Source organism: Carassius carassius, chromosome 1 (assembly GCF_963082965.1).
Source record: "Carassius carassius chromosome 1, fCarCar2.1, whole genome shotgun sequence".
NCBI classification, from domain to species: Eukaryota; Metazoa; Chordata; class Actinopteri; order Cypriniformes; family Cyprinidae; genus Carassius; species Carassius carassius.
Genome location: NC_081755.1, coordinates 34,700,023 through 34,723,066, shown reverse-complemented (window position 1 = coordinate 34,723,066; position 23,044 = coordinate 34,700,023). Strand labels below are relative to the sequence as shown.

Genomic DNA, 23,044 nt, shown 5'->3' with positions numbered 1-23,044 from the left:
TCAGTCTTTTGTTGTTGTTTGTTTTTGTTTTGCTCAGAGATGGATAATGATTCTGCTCTGGCTTTGTTTGGAACTATTTTTGGAGGCATTTTAATATGCTTACTCAGACAATGAAAGCATATACACTTTTTCATAAGTGAGTGACAAAGTCATCTTGCACGTCATCAAAATAACAATTATGATATTTAGGGCTGCACAATTAATCAAACGCAATGCATATTTTGTCAGTAAGGCCAGTTCTGCGATTAGTAGTAAATCTCCATCACCTGCTTTCAGGTGGAGCGGCATTTACTACACAGCTGTAGTTCTCTGAAAAGCTATTCAAAAATCACATTCATAATCGCAGACGGTATAATTGTAGGATTATGAAATTGTTCGCGATAATGACAGCTGTCGGCTTTTATCTTCTCGGTGAACTATGGATCTGTGTAGTAAATGCTACTCAGTCTGAGAGATCTTCACATTTAATAACATGTTTTTACTCCAAACTCACTTCATAACTTCAGTCAATGTTTTGAAATAAATGGCTTAATAAAACAGAATAAAGCACACAATATTTCATTGTATTCTAAGCAGTAATAAAGGCTATGCCGATTTACTGCTGATCACAGAACCATGCTTCACTGGAAGATATGCACGACAATCTCAGCTTCTGACTAATCGTGATTTATTGCTTTTGCTATTTAATTTTGATTAATTGTGCAATCCCTAATATTATTGTAGACAATAGATATCGTACATCCCTATTTAAAGCTTCAAGCTAGATTTTTCCATTGTCAACGAAGACCTTTGAACTCCACTTTATACAAAGTCATTTATTTTGAAATCGAGGTACAATGAAGCTTTGTGTTTTGAGAAGCAGCGACCCCTGAGAACGTCTTCTTCCTAAGCACACTTCAGGTAGAGCAGTGATCAAATCACACAGAAATCCAGCATATGGTAATGAGAAAAACAGAACCTCCTCATAGGAAAGAATGTTGGAGCTGTATCATTGAGTGAGGTCAACAGATCTGATGTATTATTTTAGCACTGGATCAACGCTGAGATTATCAGGATCCCTCTTAGGCAGTAATACAAATATGAACAGTTTCCATATAAGCCCCATCTACTCTCTCTCCACTCAGATAGACAGGGTGTCAGGCTGTTTATGTGATCAAAATGTGAGGTTGCCGTTTTAAGATTGAATTTAGCCCAAGCAATGGCTATTCTTGCACTCCTACTGAAAAGGCCTGTTTTTTTGGGACAGTATTAGTTCTGAGTGCAACACTGGCTCAGAAACCGTATTCCAAAGTCATGACTAAAAACTGTGCATTGAGCCAATCTGAGAAGAACAGTGAAGCTTTAAAGCACCAAATAAAGAAACATTTATCTAAATCTTGGACATGGATACCGTAGCAGACCCCGTCTGAATGATGGCCAAAACTTTACTGATTTTTCTTGAAGTTTTATTAGCGTTTCTTTTTTACTTCAGAGATCACCATAAGAGCTAAATGAAGCGATACAAAAATGTAAATTAACATTATTAGACATATTCAGTGATTTTCACAAAAAAAATGTTTTTACCTAACAAAGAGTTAAACGGGGGTGAGGGGGGAATAAACTTATAAACAGTCCTTTCATGCACGAGTTCTGTTAGGCCGCCAAGAAGCGTTTGCTCTCTGTACCATTTTTTTATTATTCTCTTTTAGCTGACAAGCTCACAAAACAAATCGAGAAATTAAGGATAACTCTTATTAAAGTCTGTTACAGACACAGTAGATTTTCTCAACTCACCCAAAAAGAAATGTCATCGTTTACTCACCTTCATGCCACTCCAAACTCATGAGACTTTTCATCTTTGAAACTGTGGCTTAATCCAAGTCTTCTCTTAGTCACTTTACTTGATGGATGGATTTAATTTAGACTTATTTATTCACACATAAACATTCATCATTGGAAGCTCATCCTTAAAACTCACTAGTTCATGCATCAAACACGCATGATTGGCCTTTTAGTTTTATTGCACCAATGTTTTGGTTGCATGGCCTTTAAATGAAGGAACAAAATAAATCTCTTGGTTGTTTATCGAAGACAAATGAAAGTCAAAGATTTGGGACGACATGTGGGTGAGTAAATGATGACAGATTTCATTTTTGGGTGAACTGTTTGTTCTCCCAATACAAAGACTTGCTATTTCTGGTGCTTATGTTTTCTATTTCTTATCAAGCGCTTCCATTGCTAAGCATCTGTTTCTTATTGGTGTTATTGTATCAAGGTGTCCCCCATCAGATTCCACATTTGCATATGAAAGATATAAGGCTCTGATTACTTTTACAGGGGGCCCACTGGCTGCAGGGAAATTATATTATTTGAAAAAATATTTATATGGGAGTTTGCAGCACTGACAACAGCATTCTGTAAACAAACTCACACACTCATTTTTAGTGATCCCCTGGTTGTAGTAGCCTATATAATGAATGGCTCAGTTTAGGCTCCCCCCACAGAATTTGTATAGTTGATATGTTTCACGTGTTCCATCGATATACTGTAAGCGGAATGCATTCACTAGTAAATAACTGCAGCACCAGAATATCTTTTTCAACATGCAGATTAACAGAAACACAACACTGCTATGTGAAAGGACCAGACAACATTCTGTAACGTCATACAGTGAGAGTTCAGTAACTTGCTTGAATGTGATCTGTGTGTCATCTGTCTCCCATAAATAGTGATGCTTCAAAGTCTCAATTTTAAATCTGGGGATGGAAGAATAGGAATTGTCCTATTGCTTAAATGTGATCATTTAACTTTATATGGCTGTAATTTAATTAATAAAGCGTGAGCATGTCATGTTTGAAAATAAAAACGCAGTTAGCAGCCACCAAATAACCCACATTTATGCCAACATGCCGTGTTGTTTTGATCTACTGATGTTGAATAAATAATAATTAGTGATTTACAGGTGCATCTCAGAAAATTTTAATATGATAAAGTTCTTTTAATTTAATTAAAAAAAGCAAACTTTCTTATATTCTAGATTCATTGCACACAAACTGAAATATAAAAAAAAATTCAGTATCTCAAAAAAGTGAATATTTTCTCAAAGATCAATCAAAAAAAAAAAAAAAAAAAAAGAAAGAAATGTTCAAGATCTCCAAAGCAGGTTTAATAATGCACTCAATACTTGGTTGGGGCTCATTTTGCATGAATTGCTTCAATGCGGCGTGGCGTGGAGGCGATCAGCTTGTGGCACTTCTGAGGCATTATTGAAGCCCAGGTTGCTTTGATAGTGGCTTTCAGCTCCTCTGTATTGTTTGTCAGATGTTACTTATCTTCCTCTTTACAATACCCATAGATTCTCTGTAAGGTTCAGGTCAGGTGAGTTGGCTGGCCAATCAAGCTCAGTAGTATCATGGTCATTAAACCACTTGGAAGTGGTTTTGGCACTGTGGGCAAGTGCTAAAGTCCTGCTGGAAAAGGAAATCAGCATCTCCATAAAGCTTGTTAGCAGATGGATTGCTCCAAAATCTCCTGGTAGATTGCTGCATTGACTTTGGACTTGATAATACACAATGGACCAACACCAGCAGACGTCACAACACCCAAATCATCTCTGACTTCAGAAACTTCACACTAGACTTTGGATTCTGTGCCTCTCCAGTCATACTCCAGACCTTGATTTCCAATCGAAATGCTAAATTTACTTTCATCTGAAAAGAGGACTGTGGGCCACCGAGCAACAGTCCAGTTCTTTTTCTCCTTACCCCAGATGAAATGCTTTTTCTGGTTCAGGAGAGGCTTGGTTCTATGAATATGACAGCTGTAGTCCATTTCCTGAAGACTTCTGAGTGTGCTGACTCCTTGTGAAGCTCTCCCAAGTTCTTGAATCTGCTTTTCCTGACAATCTTCCCAAGGCTGTGGTCATCCCTGTTGCTTGTGCAACTTTTCCTACCACACTTTTTCCTTCCAGTCAACTTTCAATTAATATATTTTGATACAGCACTCTGTGAACAGCCAGCCCTTTCAGCAATGACCTTCCGTTTCTTACCCTCCTTGTGGAGGGTGTTGATGATTGTCTTCTGGACAACTGTCAAGTTAGTAGTCTTTCCCATAATTGTGGTTGCTTGTTTTAAACTAGCCCAAGAAGTACCCAGTATTTATACTCAAAATGAATCAAACTAATCAAGCTCAAAATGGAAAATCTATATACAGGGGTGCACAACATTTTTTCAGCCTGGCTCTCATAAGAGAACCTGGAGATTTGGTTTGGTCCTCACACTGCATATAGCGTGACCCATTAAATGCAACTATGAAAAAATAATTAATAATATTTATAATATTATTACACTTTATTTAGTTTTAAAAAAAAATAAATAATAGTAAATAAACTAAATAATAGTGTGATAATATTATTTAAAAATAAAAACAGTCCTAGTATAAGATACAAATGCATTTATTTTATAGTAAATAAACTTAAAAATAAAATGCAAATATTTACTACTACTTTGTTTGTTTGCCTCTTTAAGAAGAATCGCTTTATGTATTCCCCAATTTTAAGTCGCTTTGGAAAAAAGCGTCTAAAAATAAATAAACAAAAGTGTTTTCATCATATTCAAACTTAAAATCAACCGGCTTTTATTTTGGCGGGTTACCAGCAAGTATACGCGCTTCCGGATTTAGCGCTGCTGATTAAAGATTGTCAGTGGATTAATGTCGCAGTTTTGTATTGTGCTTTGAAACTGTAGGCACAGCCTAGATTTATGCTTTCAGGTTGAAAATAAAACTTATATAGTACAGTTTGTGATCTAAAATGGTAATTGTGCATTAGCAACTGTCAACCATGTCGGTACGCTAATGTGCTGTCAGAACATATTTATATTACACATTTTTTATTTTGGTCGCGCATGCAGACCTGCGGACCACTTATGTGCACCCCTGGCTATATAATTCTGCTTTTCCACAAGCGCCACCTTGTGGCATAGAGTGAATTTGATTCTCTTATATTCACATTTTACTCAGAACAGTGTTGTGTGTGTTAACTTGCATATTAACAAGACAAGAAACAAAGTTTGACAAAATTGTTAGGAAGCTTAAAGAAGGAAAAAGAGGTTTTCTGGGGTCCGGGGGCCTACTGTAATGCTGTAGCCCAGGGGCCTTTGGTTATCTTAAGGCGCCCCTGCCTCTGGCACAAGTGTTACGAGTGAGATTGTGAGAACACGGTCTTACAGCCTAGCTAAGGGGCTTGTTGGTTTGCGACACATGAGCAACCAACAAGCCCCTTGTATTTATATACACACAATGTATTTCTATATTTTAGTTTTTTGTGTGTATTGTTGTCCTTTGTTGGTCCTAGAGGATTTTTATTTTTGAGTATAAAATAAGACAGAATCTCTAAAAGAGATTGAAAACCTTTTCAGGATTTGATCCAGGAAGCCTGCGGGACATTTGGGTTTAATTACTGTTCCTGCACAAGCCTCAGTGTGGATGCAGCGAGCAGAGTCCTGCTAACAAAGTCCAGATAAGGACAAGCAGAAAAGAGAGAGATAAAGCACTAAGTGCCAGGCAGAACAAAATCTCTGTAAAGTGTCTAGATGAGGGGAAAAAAAACTGACCTCAGAGTAGGGCTTTTTTTAACTTTAAACTGGATAAAATGCGCCAGTACTAAGAATTTAAAGCATGTGTTGCTGTTCATGTCGTGTGATGTGAATTGTATAACATAATGCATTGATGCATGAGATTTATTTAAAAAAATAACAAAACAATTTGACATTTGTAACAAAATTTACATTGATTATGTGTATTCATCAAAGATGCACTAAAGTATTTAAAATGGATAGAAAATATGCTGATAACTTTTTTATTTTTATATTTCAAATAATTAGTTTAATTTCATTCAATCAGTTGTCTATTGCTGTGTGTTGTCTTGATTTAGTATATACTAATACATCTGATATTACAATTGTTAGTCCAGGTCACACTCTTCATGAGTTTGGAAAAAAAAAAGCTTTATTGTTTCTTACATGATCTTTAACAGATGATGAAAAGTGCTTACTCACTAGTTTGCGATTTATGTCTGTGTTTCTCATGAAGAGCATGTATTGCTTTAATGGTGACTGCTGGATGACTTGGTTGTGACCCGTAGGGATGAGAGGGAGTTCACAATGAACTGAACAGAATGACACATTTACCAGGTGACCGTTTGTCTTTTTCTGCCATCCTGATGAATCCCCCCTGTGAATGTTTGTGGGGAAATTCCTTCAGATTCAGATCACCCCAAAAGGAAAGAGTTCTATCACGAAAACCTTTTGCCATTGAAAGTTTCATAGTTAACTATTTTGTGTGTGTAATAGAAACCGTTTGATTTGTAGTGAATGTTCTGCTGTGGGGAATGGAATAGTGCACTGTGAGGTCCGTTTATTCTTTAACTTAAAGTGAGGTTATTGGATGTATCTTTTTTCTCTCTCTCTTTTTATAGCATGTATGTTTTTCAGAGAGTTTTCATGTATTAGTTAGAGATAGCATGCCTTTTGGTTGGAAGACCTTCACTGAAGTATTTGTCTGTGAATTTTTCCTTCTCCCTCAACCTTGCGGCTAATGGAAAGTTATATCCCCGCAGGGACCGACTTTTGTCTTGCAAGTTTTCTCTTAAATGAGGTGTGACCTCTGATTAGACCCCAGCCAGCCGGACAGACCTCTTGCATTTGTTCTGCATATACAGGACCAATTGGATTTGCATATTGCGAGAGATGTTGCGGCATTAAGAATTATTGTTTGTGGTGTAGGCTGTCTGGATCTTGCACTTTTATTACCAGGAGAATCACTGCACATTTTAATGTCTGCACATTTCATATGTATGTTGATTTTGACTTTTCATCTTAATAGTTAGAAAATATTATAGATCCCAGTGTGAACAAAGTCAAAGTCAAAGTCACCTTTATTTATATAGCGCTTTAAACAAAATACATTGCGTCAAAGCAACTGAACAACATTCATTAGAAAAACAGTGTCAATAATGCAAAAATAATAGTTAAAGGCAGTTCATCATTGGATTCAGTTATGTCATCTCTGTTCAGTTAAATAGTGTCTGTGCATTTATTTGCAATCAAGTCAACGATATCGCTGTAGATGAAGTGTCCACAACTAAGCAAGCTAGAGGCGACAGCGGGCAAGGAACCGAAACTCCATCGGTGACAGAATGGAGAAAAAAACCTTGGGAGAAACCAGGCTCAGAACACTGTGTAAAGTTACAATAAATTTATTAATTTAATTTATTTAGCGCGCACCTCTATTTGAATGCGTCAAAATCATTGTTCGGTACAGTTTATTCTGTCTTTTCACTTATTCGGCTGAAAAGATTTTTTTTTGCTATTTTTGGCCGAATAATTTCAGTTGCTAAATATTCGGTACATCCCTAAAATATATTAAATATACTTAAAAAATACACACTTTTTAGATAATGACAAAATTAGAACTATATTGAAAATTATGCACATACAAAAGTAGCCCAAAAATACTAATATTAACATTGATTTTTGTGCAGTAAAAAAAAAAATCATGGTCTTCATTGACAGTCTTGTCTACTTGGTAAACAAGTAATATTATTTAGTTTTAACAAAAATAAAAATTTTGGACATGAAGGTGACTGTAGTTGAAGAAACACCCATATTTCCTGGAGAAAAAGCTCTTTTGCTTTGTTGGCTTTATCAGGAAGTGATCTAAAGTGGAGTTCATATTCTTAAACAAACACACACTCATGCGCACATTCACACGAGCTTCCTTCCTTGAGCCATCAGCTGTGACTGGTTGACCTTGCTCTATTTCCTTTGGACTCAGCATGGTAAACGGTGCAGAGCTGCTCCTGGATTTTGTAGGAGGCTTTTAAGTTTGCTCACTGGTGTGTTGAAACTATGATGATTGTTTCCAAGGAGCTAGGGACAGGAAGAGAGAAGGTGAATGAGTGAAGTCATCACTGTCATGTTGCTCTTTGGTGCAGAGGCTGAGATAAATTGAGAAAGCTGTTAAAGTGACGCAAAAGACCTTCCTGCTTCTTAAGAGGTGCTTTAATGATTCAGACATTGTTCAGACACATTTACCTCCTTTTTATACTTAAGAGTGACCTCTACCCTGACTTCAGGAAGTATTGTGTGTATATCCATGTGTTTTATAAGACCAAAGCACTTCAAATGGCATGCTTATAGTGTGAAGATATTGAATTGAATCGAATTGAATTGAATTGTTTTTTTCACCCAAAATCTAATATTCTGTCATCATTTGTCATTCCATATCTGTATGAGTTTCTTTCTTCTGAGGAACTGACCTCTATCCATAAATCTGCTGACACATCTTAGCAGAGACCTGCTTACTGTGGCAGAAAACTCTGACTGTGAACCTTTAAGATCTGTTAAATGGGATTTTAATCCAAAGACAAGACCATAATTTGAGGCCGAGTAAGATCCTAATTGAGTTTTTTTTGGTCATTTCTTTGGCACTTGATTTTAAATGGCAGTTTATCCTAAGTTTTTTTTTTCTTCTTCCTTGGACAGAAACTTCTATACTTATGGTAGTACATACCTCACAAATGATATTGAAGTATGAACTAAGCCAGTGCATGGCTGTTGGGAAATATAGTACCATAAAATTTTGTCTTGATGCAGCATCAAAAACCGTTACAAGCCAAAACTCATGCATAGCGCTGAGGGTTGCAACCCTCTACGGACACCTTGGCAATTGAATCGCCATTAGATAGTAAATTTTATAGTTTACTCGCCAGACTAATATATATAATATATATAATGCTTGACTGACTGATGTTAAGAGTGTACTTTCAGATATTTAAAAACTGTGTCATTTTACAAACATTAAAATGGCACAGTTTTTAAATATCTGAAAGTACACTCTTAACATCAGTCAGTCAAGCATTATTATATGACAATCAGGTATTATTTAATGATAGAACTTTAGTAATTAGAATTAAAACTTGATAATGTATTAATGCATATTAGTCATTTTAACTGACCTGTGACTGGTGGTGCTTTTTGGTCATTCAGTGTTTCTGTAAAAAAAATTGGGAAAAAACGAATAAGATAATAATGATATGAATTATACTAATAAGAACACTATAATAATCACTTAGGATGAATGAGCTGCGTTTTGTGCGTTCGCTCGAACTGATTTGCTGAAATCAAAACGACAATAGGTGAGCGCCAGCCAATGAGATTGTTCCGCCCACTAGCGGAAAACCCGGCAGTTCTTAAACTGAGGAATTCCAAAGGAACTCTGTTATTTTGACAAGAAAATACAACAAAGAAGATCGTTTACATGTAGCGCGTCAATTCTCTCGCTCTCTCTCTGCGTATGTGTGAGAGAAAGTGACGGCAGGGTGCGCGCCTTCACACTAGAGTTTATGTTAAAGTAAAATAGGTGCGCTTTTGCATCCATTCAGATGAACTGAAAAATATCACAGATCAGTTGAAGGAGAGTGAAACTCTATAGCGTTCAGTCAGAGAGTGTTCGGCGAGTGAACATATATATATCTGTGCTAAATTTATACTTACCCTCCAACTCACACACTGGCGAGTAAAATCTGAGAATTTATTAGCCATTGGCTAATATTAAACCTCATTTAGTCGCCAGAGTGAAGATTTAGTCGCATATGCGAGTGATTTACTCGCAATGTAGAGGGTTGGGGTTGTGAACAATATAAACCCTAAAGACTGTGACATACTATTTTCTATGTGCTCTGATTTAGGACATACAAATCCTAAATCCCTGGACAGATACTGTATAACAACCTAGGAATCGGGATTACTGGAAATGTGTGCCTTTTCCTACTCTAAAAACATACCACTTTCGAGCTGAAATGAACACTAAAGTAGAGGTCTTCACAGTGCACCCGAGACCCGTCGACCCAGGACCCGTACGGGTTCGGGTCTATATTTTAAATGATCAGCCCGGTCCGGGTCGGGTCCGAATCTATTACCTCGGGTCCCGGGTCTGTTTAACATTGTGTGTAATACCCGTGCGATCGGAGTCATCGGACTCCGAGAACACCCGGCCGTGATCAAACACTGCTAAAAAAGTGATCTCTCTCTCTCTCTCTCTCTCTCTCTCTCTCTCTCTCTCTCTCTCTCTCTCTCTCTCTCTCTCTCTCTCTCTCTCTCTCTCTCTCTCTCTCTCTCTCTCTCTCTCTCTCTCTCTCTCTCTCTCTCTCTCTCTCTCTCTCTCTCTCTCTCTCTCTCGCGCAGACTCAGAGTTAATACAAGTGCACGCACGGTATTAATGCTTGCAGACATGACACACTCATATTTAATATATTTCAAATCAGCAACACAATCTGAGGTGAACTGTCACATGAATGTTTTCTATGACGCTCAAATTGCATTAAAGCATTTTAGGTTGATACAGCTAGCACGCATGTGCAGTCTTGAGTGCATTTCATGATTCTATGGCAACCAGTGAGGGACACTTCGACCGCCAAACCACGTTTAACATTTTCTCTCATTTTTATAATATTATAAATGAACCGTTTAATCTTAAAGTTTTAGTGGTCAGATTCAGACTCGATGCAGAGCAGAGAGCACAGAGATCAGATGATGGCAAATAAATAACGTCAGCGGCCATGGCATTGCACGAGCGATCGTTATTATAGTTCAAAAGGGCAAACAGTTGAGGTTATTATGCGAGTTAACTCGAGTCAGAACGTACATGTGCACAGTAGCATTTGTCATCCGTCACCGTGACATCAAGAGGACTTTTGAAGCTGAAATAATGAGTGGATTCAGCTTGGACTTGGAATAACGAGAGGAATAACATGAATAACTTTCTTGTCGGAGGATTGTAATGCATCACAGGCAGTCAGGTACAAGGAAGAGTGACTACGGCTCTTTAAATTAGGTAAGACAAAAAGCTGTATTTTTCGCAACAGGTTTATTGACTTGTAATAGCAATTTATGGTGGAATATGTGACAATCGACAAGTCTGTGTCTTCCCGACCGGGTTCGTGTCCAGCTTTCAAATACTAGACGGGTCGGGTCCGGGTGGCATTTCTCGGATCTACACGGGTCCGGGTCCAGCTTTTGAAATATTAGACGGGTCCGGGTCGGTTCGGTGTAGTACATTACGGGTCTCTTTCGGGTTCGGGCACGGATTTTTGGACCCGTGAAGACCTCTACACTAAAGGCAGCAAAACGTCTGCAACTTTTATTTCCTTTTCACACATATTACATGAGCAGATAATTAATTAATAAAAGCTTATTTTTGTGTTGTTTGTAGCACAATACTATGTTATAACCTTAAAGTGGCCCATTATGGATTTTTGAAAATGACTTTTCATGCAGTGTGAAACCTGCATGAAAACCATGCAGTGACGCCGCTCTAAGTGAATGAAAACATCCTGCAAAGTTTTAAATCTGAAAGTGCACTGTGTAGTTATTGTCTCTCAAAAGAGTCAACTCTGATTAATTTAAATGAGTCGTTTTTAAGAGACAACATGAAACATTAACATATTGCCCGCCCACTTGTTGCACGCCCAGAACTGGGAAAACTTTTTTTCGTTGGTCTGAATTAAAAATGACACTTTGCCACTAGGTGCCACTTTTGGAGTGGTAAAAATTGCTGTTTCCCTGGTAACATTGTACACAAAGCAGCACTGTGCTCACAAACACTGCCTTATCAGGCATTACAGGCAAGATCAAATAGAAATGAAATCGACAAATCAGACCAATCACCGCAGATTTGTGTCTCACAAAGGAGGGGTTTGGAAAAATGAATTGAGTGAGTCATTGAGCAAATAAGGTAAAAGTAAACGTATAAGAAAATGAAAGTGTTTTTTGACCTTACATTAGGGGTGGGCGAAATATAGAATATTAGCGATAATGTCACAATAATTTTGAAGATGATGTAAAATGTGAAAATATTGTGAATTTTGATTATTGCGCTGAGTGTCCAAAAATGTAACATGTGGGACATCTCTACATGCCTCTACTACGCGAGCTTTCACTAGTTTGGTTGCCAGATATCAAGAGTTCAAATCCCTGAATCAGAGATTCTTAACTCTATCGCAACTTAACATTTGTATCGCATAACCAGCTCCATATGTATGGCATTTCTAACATAATAAGCTTGCTCGGTATCTCACCTGTACAGCATTTACTTGAGTCACAAAAAAAAGGCTCAGCACATAGTAAAAGTATACTAGAGGTTGCTTCAGCAAATGTGTTTACTCATGTTTGCATTTTTTAATACTAGGTTTAGTGTAGGCCGTACGTTATTTTCAAATGTAAACAGAACATTTTATTTCCCTACTGCTTTTATTTGTACAACAACCAGTGTAATAACACTTTGCCAGATACATGTCCATTTGTTTCAAATTAATTGAATAGGGTTTTAGTGACTCTCACTAGAAATTTCACTTTTAAAGTGTCGCAGAGCATGCAAGCAGCAATGTAACACATTTTTGTGGAAATGCCACCACACAGATGTGTTTTTCCATTGTTTCACTTTCAAACAGGTTTTCTGAACTTCTCCGTGTCTGTCATTGGTCACCAAACAGATTGTCCTTCCCCAGACTCACACCAGTAAGGTCTGGATGCTTATAGAGCAATGTTTTTATAGCACCACAGTGTGAGATTCAACCTATGAATAGATTAGTTAAAGCTGTCTGTGCATTTTGAACTGGGATAGGAACAGTGGTGTAGTCAGGGCCATACGGCACTATACGTAGTATGCTTACTTTTTTGCATATGACTACTTCTATCCATATTTGCGACTGGATAATAGTAACCCACTTTTTTCTTTAGGACTACACCACTGGATAGGAAGTATTTTAACTTAAAATTGCATGCATCACCTTTATCTTTGGATTTTTATTTTTTTTTATTGCAGACCATCATTTGCTTCTTCAGTAAGTACACTAGATGACCACACAACTTTTCTAGAGGGGCTGAAGGAGTGAGTTCCTGAGAGGAGTGGAATGCTAGGAGCACTCTTAATTTTACTGTGTTTGGCACATGCATTCTCCTCCGAGAGCCCTGCGAATGTCAGCGATGGGATGATCTAGAAGTTTCCAGCCTTTTTTGTTGTTTCTTTTTTCTTGTATGAGAAGTTACCGAGGAGACTGAAAAACAAAAGAGAGTAAGAAAGGGTGATCTGGAGGTTAGCGCTGCTCATTGATGCAGCAGTTAATGTCATGGTTTGTCAAGCGATCACAGTATCTGACCACATCTGGGCGTTCAGGCCTCTGTGTGTCAAATTTTCAGCTGCTTTTCTTCTGCAATTTGGCCAGAGACGAGTAGATTCAAATGAAAAGTTACTTATTATATGTTCGTAATTTTTGAAATGTTCGTACTGATCTCATTTTGAAGCTTCACCACATCAGCAAACTTTCCACTAATCTCACACACACACACACACACACACACACACACAAACACACACACACAAACACACACAAACACACACACACACACACACACACACACACACACACACACACACACACACACACACACACACAGTGTTGGATGTCTGAGTTGGCTTTGCTCTGTAGTTATTACTCAGTCCAGAACTATTCCTGTGAATAGTCCTCTTTTGTGATAACTTTTTGTGTCACTCTGAAAAGGTGCTGGCAATATTTTCCAGCTACATCCACATCAGGCTCATTTAGACAACTTCAGGCTTAGCCTGGATCCAGATATTAATGAATAGGTGAAAGAAAGAATGGAGATCAAGAACCACTTGGCTGTGAGAGGAATTAATAAATGCAGGATGTGGTTTTGATGGCTCATGAGTCATTTCAGATTGAATTCCTATTAGAGTTGTGAGCTATAGGTTATCAAAGGACCCCTTGCTTCCTCTCTTTTTCTCTCTCTCTCTCTGCAGCTGCTTTGAGGACCACTAGGAGTCACTGTTCTACACAAGTCTTACCTTTTTCCATCAGGTGAAGAGATTACAGTATGACAAACCTGTTTTTGAGATTTTGAGATTTGAGATGTGGTCTATGTCCACTCTGAACTACTTAAATGCATAAGTAACCACTAAAGTAGATTTGTTGTTGTAGAAATGTTAATTTTGAACTATACTTTTAACTCCCCCACGTGTGCATCCCTCAGGACCATGACACACACACACACACACACACACACACTGCCCCATGAGGCGTCTGCATGCTTAATTTGAAATGAACTTTACTGTGGCGCCTTTGAAATGCTAATAGCTAGAGTTTATTTTTCTTCGGTCGTCTTTCCCTAGTTTCACACAAACAGTAGAAGTTTATGTAGTTTTGATACATGCTGAATCACTGCGTATGTGTATCTGTGGATGTTTTCTCTTCGGGAAGGCAGTTCTATATTAACTCTTTGATTTGAAGCTTCAATTTGTTAGTTTTTTTCTCCCACAGAAAGGGTTGATGCTGAGGTCACTTAGTAGTTTTTGCCTGGACTTAGATCAGTGGTTTTAAACTTGTTTTGCTTCAGGACCTAGTTTTAACAGTGGGAATTAAGTGATGACCCAACACAGTGCCATAATTATTAATCATGAACGTTTGTGATACATTGACATGTTTTTTTATTTTATTTTATTTTCATAACCCATACAGAACCAACCTTCCATTTCTGGTCACAACGTACCAGTTGAGAACCACTGGCCTAAAATAGATCTCCAGTCTTGGCCGAGGGAGACTGCTTCAAATGAAAAGCAGTCTAGATGGAGCAGTTTTCCTACTAAATCGTCCTCGAGTCCTTGTTCACACGTGTCCTCCTCAGGCCCTTGGTGCTGGAGAGAACAATAGAGCTGTTGTGTGATGCGGAAGCGAGTGGTGGTTTCTCATCTGCATGAAGCATGCTGCAGTGCTGGACACATGGTGACAAACAGGCCTTTGACTGCGTCTGACTCTGTTTTCTCTAACGGCCTCCTCACCATGACTCTACATTCCCAACAGCTCTGGAAAACAGGGCGGCAGCTGCCCACTGAGGTTTGCTGCTTAATCAGTGTTTCACATGTAAAAAAATGTGTGCTCTTTAAATGTTTAACATGTTGGTATGTACATTTTAGGTTATGTAACATTTGTCAGACTGTCATGAAGCCTAACATAATGTATCGGTTTCAGTCTCCTCATTTTATTTGCTTAATTCGTGGTATATTTTTTTATTTTTTTATAAAAAAAAAACAAGTAGGAGGTCAACATGGCGGCACATTGATCGCACGCGTTTATCTGAGCTCTCACAGCATGCGGCAATTTCATTCTTAAACAGCCTCACATCATTCTGAAACTGAAAAAATACATATATGTTAGGTCACTGTAAACAACTCTACTACAAAATTACATCGCGAACAACAAAGAAAAAACATGGAAATCAAGACGAATCCAATGTTGAGCCTGCTAATCCTCATTCTAACATGGCGCCTGAGGATAAAGAAGTCAGCACAAATAGGCTTACTGATAAAAATCAAGAGAGCAACATTATGCTTTTCAGTCCAATTTACAGGAATCCTCTCAGCCATACAGAAGGTTAAACAAGAAGTTAAGGAATTTTCTGACAGACTGTCAAACGCGGAACAACGTATCAGCGATACAGAAGACCAGGTGTCCGTTTTGCAAAATACAGTAGACACTCTTCAGCAACAGGTGAAACTTCTTGGAGTTAAATTGGAAGACCAGGAAAATCGAAGTCGTCGTAATAATGTGCGTCTCGTTGGCCTCCCTGAAGGCGCTGAAGGCTCAGATACGGTGGGTTTCCTTGAGAGATGGCTGCCTGAGGTACTGGGACCAGAGTCTTTTGCCAACCCGATAATCATTGAAAGAGCTCACCGCTTACAGGACCGCCGAGATCGGAACGCTCCCAGAATACTCATTATGTGCTTCTTGAATTCTAAGGATAAAAACAAAGTGCTGCAAGTTGTGCGGGCCAAAGGCAAGGTAAAATATGACGAACGTGAAGTAAAGTTTTTTCAGGATATCGCCAGAGAAACGCATCTGAATAGAAGAAAATTCTACGAGGTGAAGCAACAGCTTTAAGCCATGGACATCCGATATGGAATTGTTGTTTTGCGCGTCACCCATTCAGGACTAGACTGCATTTTTGAGAATCCAGCTGAGGTGGAAAATTTAATTCGCAACCTAAAGGATTCAAGCTCTTAATCCTTCAACCAAGAAGACCGAATACAGAAGAAAGGAACTGTCTTGTTACAAAATATATACAACTATATGTTTTTTTTTTTTTACGTTTGGGACTGATAATGGATGGAAATATGATTGACAGTTCAAAGTAACTTGGCTGATGGAATCCGGTGAGGTTGTGGTCAGTGACTTCTAACTTTTCATATTTGAATTTAGTAGTTCTCTTTATTATAATTCGCTTAATATTGTTAACTTGATATAATCAGTTTTTTTTTTTTTTTTTCTTTGTGGTTATTCCAGTTTCTATTATAGGCTGTTCTATTTCTAATATGTTTAGCCGCTTGTTTGTGGGAGCATATAGCAGATAATATGCTTGTGATCCGTGTTATGCCTTCGCCTAACATTGTTATATCTCCCTTATGACAGAGGAGGTTTACGTTTACCCAATTTGCAGTGGTACTATTGGTCTGCCCAGTTGACTTGTGCCACTTATTGGTTCTCCTTACAGCCGAAATTACCCTGGGTAGAAATAGAATCTATAGTTGCAATTGCAAAAGGTATAGGGATGGATATGTTTTTGTACTCTGACTTGTATAAAAATCTAAAAAAGACTACCAAAAATCCCTTTGTTAAAAATACTTTGATAGTATGGAATGATGTTCAGCACACATTGGGAGTAGTCCCAACTCTTTCCTACTTCTCTCCTATTTGGGGCAATAGGGACTTCAGACCAGGAGCAAATGACTCTGGCTTTAAACAATGGGCACTAAAGGGCATTCGTAAGGTTGGGGATTTGTTTGAGGGAGATACATTGATGTCCTTTAAAGATCTTAATGAAAAATTTGGAATCCCAATGAAACACTTTTTTTAATATTTGCAAATTCGCAGTTATATCAATGTCAAGCAAAATCATTCACTATCTAGACCTCTACTAACAGAATTAGAAAAGGCTATGTTTTATGAGGAACTTAGTACAAACCAAATTTCACTGTTTTATTGCAAATTTGTAAACAGTTCTAAAGAATCATCTGATTCCAAGAGAATTGCTTGGGGTATAGATTTGTAATATGACCTTCCAGATTCAGAATGGAGCCAGATATGTGTTAAAGCCCAGAATTTGTCAATTAACACTAGATTTAGGCTGATCCAATACAACTGGGTAATGCGTACATATGTCACCCCTGAAAAGTTAAACAGGTTTAATCCGGAAATTCCAGATATCTGTTTTAAATGCCAAAAACATAAGGGAACATTCTTCCATTGTATCTGGGAATGTGAGGGGATCAAGACATTCTGGCAAAAAGTGACAGCACTAATTTCTTCAGTTATTTCAAAACTAATTCCAACGACCCCTGAAATTTGTGCTTTGGGTTTAATTCTATCATTATCAGGTAATCACACTAAAATGATTGACATTTGTCCCGTTATTGCAAGACGTTTAGTAGCATTTTACTGGAAGAACATAGAAGGTCCATCTATTGATCATTGGTTAAAAGATCTGTCACATTGTATTGCATTGGAAAGAATAACCTACAGTATAAAGGGCAAACTAAGAGATTACCATAAAATATGGGATCTTTTTATACATCTACTGGAAAATAACCAAATATCAATACAGGCAATATTAGATACCTCTCACTCCACTGATTGATATGTGTATATATGATGTGCTTATTTGAAAATATGTGGACATGTCTTACTTAGCCTTTGTATAATAACTATTCCTGTGTTTGTATAATAACTATTTAACTGTTTTTTTTTTGGATGGTGTGGGTGGGATTGGGAAGATAGTTAAAATTAGGGATGGGCGTTTTCCGCAAATATCCCATTCGAATGTTTGAGCTCACAAAAAACGAATATTCGAATATTTGTTTATTTAAATTAAGTTTAACGAGACAGACGTTAATTAATATTTTTCAGCAACATTTATTGTTTCCGTCATTTTTGAACAAGCTTACACACAATAAGCTTGAACATTACACATCGTGTTTTGTAGCTGAAAACCTTTATTTATGCGTGCAAACAAACAAAAGTATAGATTAAAAGCAAAAAAACAGTGAACAAAGAAAAAACGTAAAGCAACCTGCAGCAATTAGGCTATTGTACAGAATGTAGCTTACACTTAACTTTGAAACTGTCAGCGGAGAAAACGCGCTCTGACGGCACAGACGTTGGCGGGACTCACAAATAACGGTGTGCTAAGCGAATAAGTTTTGTGAAGTGCTTCGTGTTTTCGTTTCACCACTGAATGGGATCCTCATCTGGTGGAATACATGGCTCCAGCAAGAACTGTTCCCACTCGTCTCGGCTGGACTCTCTGTAATCATCGCTGAAGAACTGGCTCAGCCTTTTCTGAAGAGTGGGCATTGCATCCTCTTCATCGTTGGTGGCAGCGGCTACATCCGCACCACTCGCATCAAGGAAAACGTTCTGATAATGTTCAAAAAAAAATTTTTCTATTACTTCTCTCATGTTTTCATCGAGAAACCTGAGATGTTTGTGCCGAGGGTCTAGGGCGGACGCGAGAAGAAGAGTTTTCACTGCATTCTCCAAGTTAGCGGTGTTTATTCGTTGCTTGAGAGATGCTGCAACAATGTTCTTGAATGCGGTCACTTTCTGTGATTATCCACGGCATATTTGAAGTACTGTAGAAGACCGCAGTTCTTATTCATTCATTAATTATTTTTTGCTTGCATAGATCTTCAAATATGCCGTGGAGAATCACAGAAAGTGACCGAATTAGGTTTTATTGTGGACTTTTTTTTTCTTCTTTTTTTATGGCAAGCAAAAATATGTCGAAATAGTTAGAGCAGAACGAATATAAAATGTTTAGTTTTTTTTTTTTTTTTTTGGAAATGTTATTGTTATGGCCCATGTCTTTCAATAAAAATATGTTTAAAAAAAAAAAATAAGTATCAGGAACCGATATTGATGTTATACTACACAATTTTTTTCTATGTTTTTCACTATGATATGTTAGTAATTTGCAATAATTATAAAGTTTTACAAATGTAATTTAACTCGTGAGCAGATTTAGTCAAAAGTATAATAAGATAATAAATGATCAAATAGTGTGCGGTTAGGTTTTTTTATTTTTTAATTCATGGCATTTTAATTGATGCTTCTGTCCCAGTATTCTAATTTTGACAACCTCATCTATGTATTTCATGAGCAGTGGCAGTAGGGTAGTGTTTTAAAACAAGGGATCAAACAGACCCGCAAGCTCAATATGAGTCTATAGAGTCTCTGTCATCTCTCTGGCTGTTGGGCCTGACTCTGCGGAGCCGTAGTGTGAAGGCAGCCTTCTACAACTGTGAGTGTGTGATTTGTGCAGCTCTTATCCATTTACAAACCCCAGGTTTCCTCTTTCTCGACTTGGGCCTTGTGGTTTTGACTGGGGATGAGCATGTACAGCTGGCTCCCCTGCTCTTGTGTCTGGGTCAGAGACCCTCTGTGCCCAGCTGTACCCCCACACCCAGGGCCAGACGGACATGGCTTGTGACAGCCGCTTGTGGCCATATCATGTGTCTCTTGGCATCCAGCAGGAATAATGATATCTGTTCTTATCCATCTGTCTGCATGTTCTTCAGGGGATAAACTCAATCCCAGCAGTGCAAGCCAAGCTGTTGATCAGACAAATTAGCACTGGATCCAAAGATGGGGGTCACTGTGCAGTCAGAGTGCTGAGGAGACACAGGCAGTTGTAAAGTGATACTGCTGTTGTTTTGTTGTGACGCATGTTGCGTGATCAGTTATCTGATGTAGCTTTTTCTGCATATGTCATGATAATGGGCATTCTCTCAGGGGACTGCTGTGATGTGTCAATGCAGATGAATCTTTTTCTTCTGTTCTGAAATCAAGAATTGTGACTACTGACTAAAGATGCACCTATATTACAATTCTAGCCATAGCCATCTGATGTTATTAAAATTTTATTTTGTAATTTTATTTACTTTTGATTTAGATTAGATTAGATTCAACTTTGTCATTGCACATGTAAGGTACAAGGCAACAAAATGCAGTTAGCATCTAACCAGAAGTGCAATAAGCAGTTAGTACAGTATATACAGTGTCTACAATATGTTACAAATTTACAATAAATATACATAAAAGGCTATGTATATAATTTACAGATTTTTAAATACTATCAGCATGATATACAGATGGATTATGTAATAAATGTATGTACACTATAAGCAGAACATATGAACATTATTTACACTAGTGCAATGGACAGTAAAAAAAGTGCATAGATAAATATTCCAGTGTGCAAACAGATTATTCAGTATTCTGGATAAACAGACAGTAGTGCAAGTAATAACAAGTGAACTGTTTTGTTTGTTTTGCTTGTTTGTAAATAAATCAGATGTAGTGATGAGGAGGGGTGAGGAGTCTGTGTGTGTGGGGGGGGGGGTGTTGGGGGGTGTCAGAGGGCAGAATTCAGTATGTAGGGGGAAAGCTGTTCTGTGAGTCTGCGGGACCTTGTCCGGAGGCTCCTGAAGCGCCTCCCGGAGGGCAGGAGGTTAAACAGTCTGTGGTCAGGGTGAGAAGAGTCCTTAAGAATGCTGCGAGCTCGACGTAGACAGCTTTTTCTCTGGATGTCCTCAATAGCAGGAAGTGGTGTCCCTGTGATGCTTTGGGTGGTTTTCACCACCCTCTGCTGCAGTGCCTTGCGGTCAGCAACTGAGCAGTTCCCATACCAGACTGTGATGCAACTGGTCAGGATGCTCTCGATTGCACACCGGTAAAAGTTCATCAGGATGGCTGAAGACAGCTGGTCCTTCTTCAGTGTTCTGTGGAAGAAGAGGCGCTGGTGAGCCTTCTTGACCAGGCTGGAGGTGTTTGTGGTCCAGCCAGGACAGGTCCTCCAAGATGATGGTTCCCAGGAACTTGAAGCTGGAGACACGTTCAACAACCATCCCGTTAATGTTGATGGGGTCATGCGTGCTTCCTTCCTTCTTCTTGAAGTCCACAATGAGCTCCTTTGTCTTACTGGTGTTAAGGAGTAGGTTATTGTCAGCGCACCATGTGGCCAGGTGCTGAACCTCCTCCCTGTAGGCAGTCTCATCTTTGTCTCTGATAAGGCCAATCACCGTGGTGTCATCTGCAAACTTGATGTGGTACGCCGGTGTTGAGTGTGATGGTGGTGGAGCAGGTGTGGCCTGACCTAACATGCTGAGGTCTGTTGGTCAGAAATTCCATAATCCAGTTGCACAGGGAGGTGTTGATGTCCAGGTCTCCAAGTTTTGTGGTCAGCTTGGGGGGAACAATGATCAGTGATTTAGGGACACTGATCAAAAAAAGAATGTGTTTTGGCAGGGTTTGGAACAAGACTAAAGAAAAATAAAAACTGGGGTTACAAAATTTATTTATTAAGTGTATTATTAAATATATATTTATTTTTTGCAAATTATATTATTAGTATTGAGATCTTGTACAGGAAATTGGAAGCAAGAAATTTGATTAGTGGCCTCAAATAGTGAAAAAATTTTAAATCCACAATTTAAATTTTGTGTATTTGATGTAATGCAATGTGATTATGCAGTTTGAGGTTAAAAAGAGACATTATTTTCCACGTAATGTACATTATTGTTTCTCCTCTATGCCCCCAGCCTTTCTGAAATGTTGGTTTTTACAAAGTTCATCGTTCTGAAAAGTGAGGTGTGCTGTGATTGGCCAGCTATCCAGTGCGTTGTGATAGGGGTGGGTGATATGGGGCTTCGCAATTAATCGCATTCGATTTATCATGCGCGTCTCATCAGTAAAGCCAGTCCTGTTATTAGTAGTAAATCACCATCACCTGTTTTCAGATTGAGTGGCTTTCACTACACAAGGCCGTAGTTAACTGACAATTAGGCAAAATCGCCCTCATATATAAAATAAAGGTGATAAGACGTTTTATTTTTTATTCACAACATAATCTCTCTTAAAGTACCTTACAGGGTTATGATAATCTTAGCTTTACATTCTGCAAACCATATATGCAAACCAACTATAACTTTAATGAAATGTTTTTTTCTACACTAATAAAAAGATTTTATCATTAGCTAGCTCCACACTGCAGAGCTGCTTTATAACAGAAAATCAAGTTGTAATTCTAACTGAAAGTGACACTGACTCTGGTTTTCATGTTTAATAATACTGTAAAGCTGCTTGATTTAAGGCTATCTATTGCATAAAGTACTAAATAAATAAACGTGGCATGATTGGACTTTACTGGACTACTGAAATTCAGAGCTTGTGCAAACTTCCACATCTCTGTAATCAGATGCGTTTTAAACTGATGCCTTCTCAACACTCAGTTTTTTATGGGTTTATTTTGCTTTTGAGAGAAAAAGCACGCAGTATACATTTTAAATATATATCCAAACGCCGCTCAGCAGCTCAGGTTTGGTTGGGAGTCATGGCCTAGTGGTTAGAGAGTTTGAATCCTAACCCTAAGATTGTGGGTTTGAGTCTCGGGCCGACTGAGGTGCCCTTGAGTAAGGCACCGAACCCCCAACTGTTTCCCGGGCACTGCAGCATAAATGGCTGACCATTGCTCCGGGTGTGTGTTCATGGTATGTGTGTGTTCACTGCTGTGTGCAGGGCTCTACGCTAACTTTTTTCCCAAGGAGTACAGGTGCTCCTAAATGAAAAAATTTAGGAGCACACAAAGAAATTTAGGAGCACAGTACAAAAAAAGTGTTTGTTTTTTTATTTGTTTATTAAACAAATGAACAAATTTCATGCATATACTGCATGTGTAAAATTGGTATATCAGATGCAAAGGATATCAGTTGTCCAGTTGCTTTTATATGTTGGCCGTCTGGAACGCTTGGAGGTCAGCCAGCGGTTCACAGCAGGAGTGGGATCGAACTCCTCGACAGAAGGCCCCTCCAGGCTGATCCTCATCAGGTCTTCGGTGGTGGAGACCCCAAGGCAGCTTCTTGATGAAGTCTTAATGCGATT

General features: G+C 38.3%; 1 protein-coding gene across 6 annotated transcripts in view; it reads left to right on the top strand.

The window, feature by feature from the left end:
• The window catches only part of LOC132147492 (septin-9-like), a 101,594-nt gene that overhangs the window by 44,689 nt on the left and 33,861 nt on the right, over nt 1-23,044 (top strand). The window lies entirely within an intron of this gene.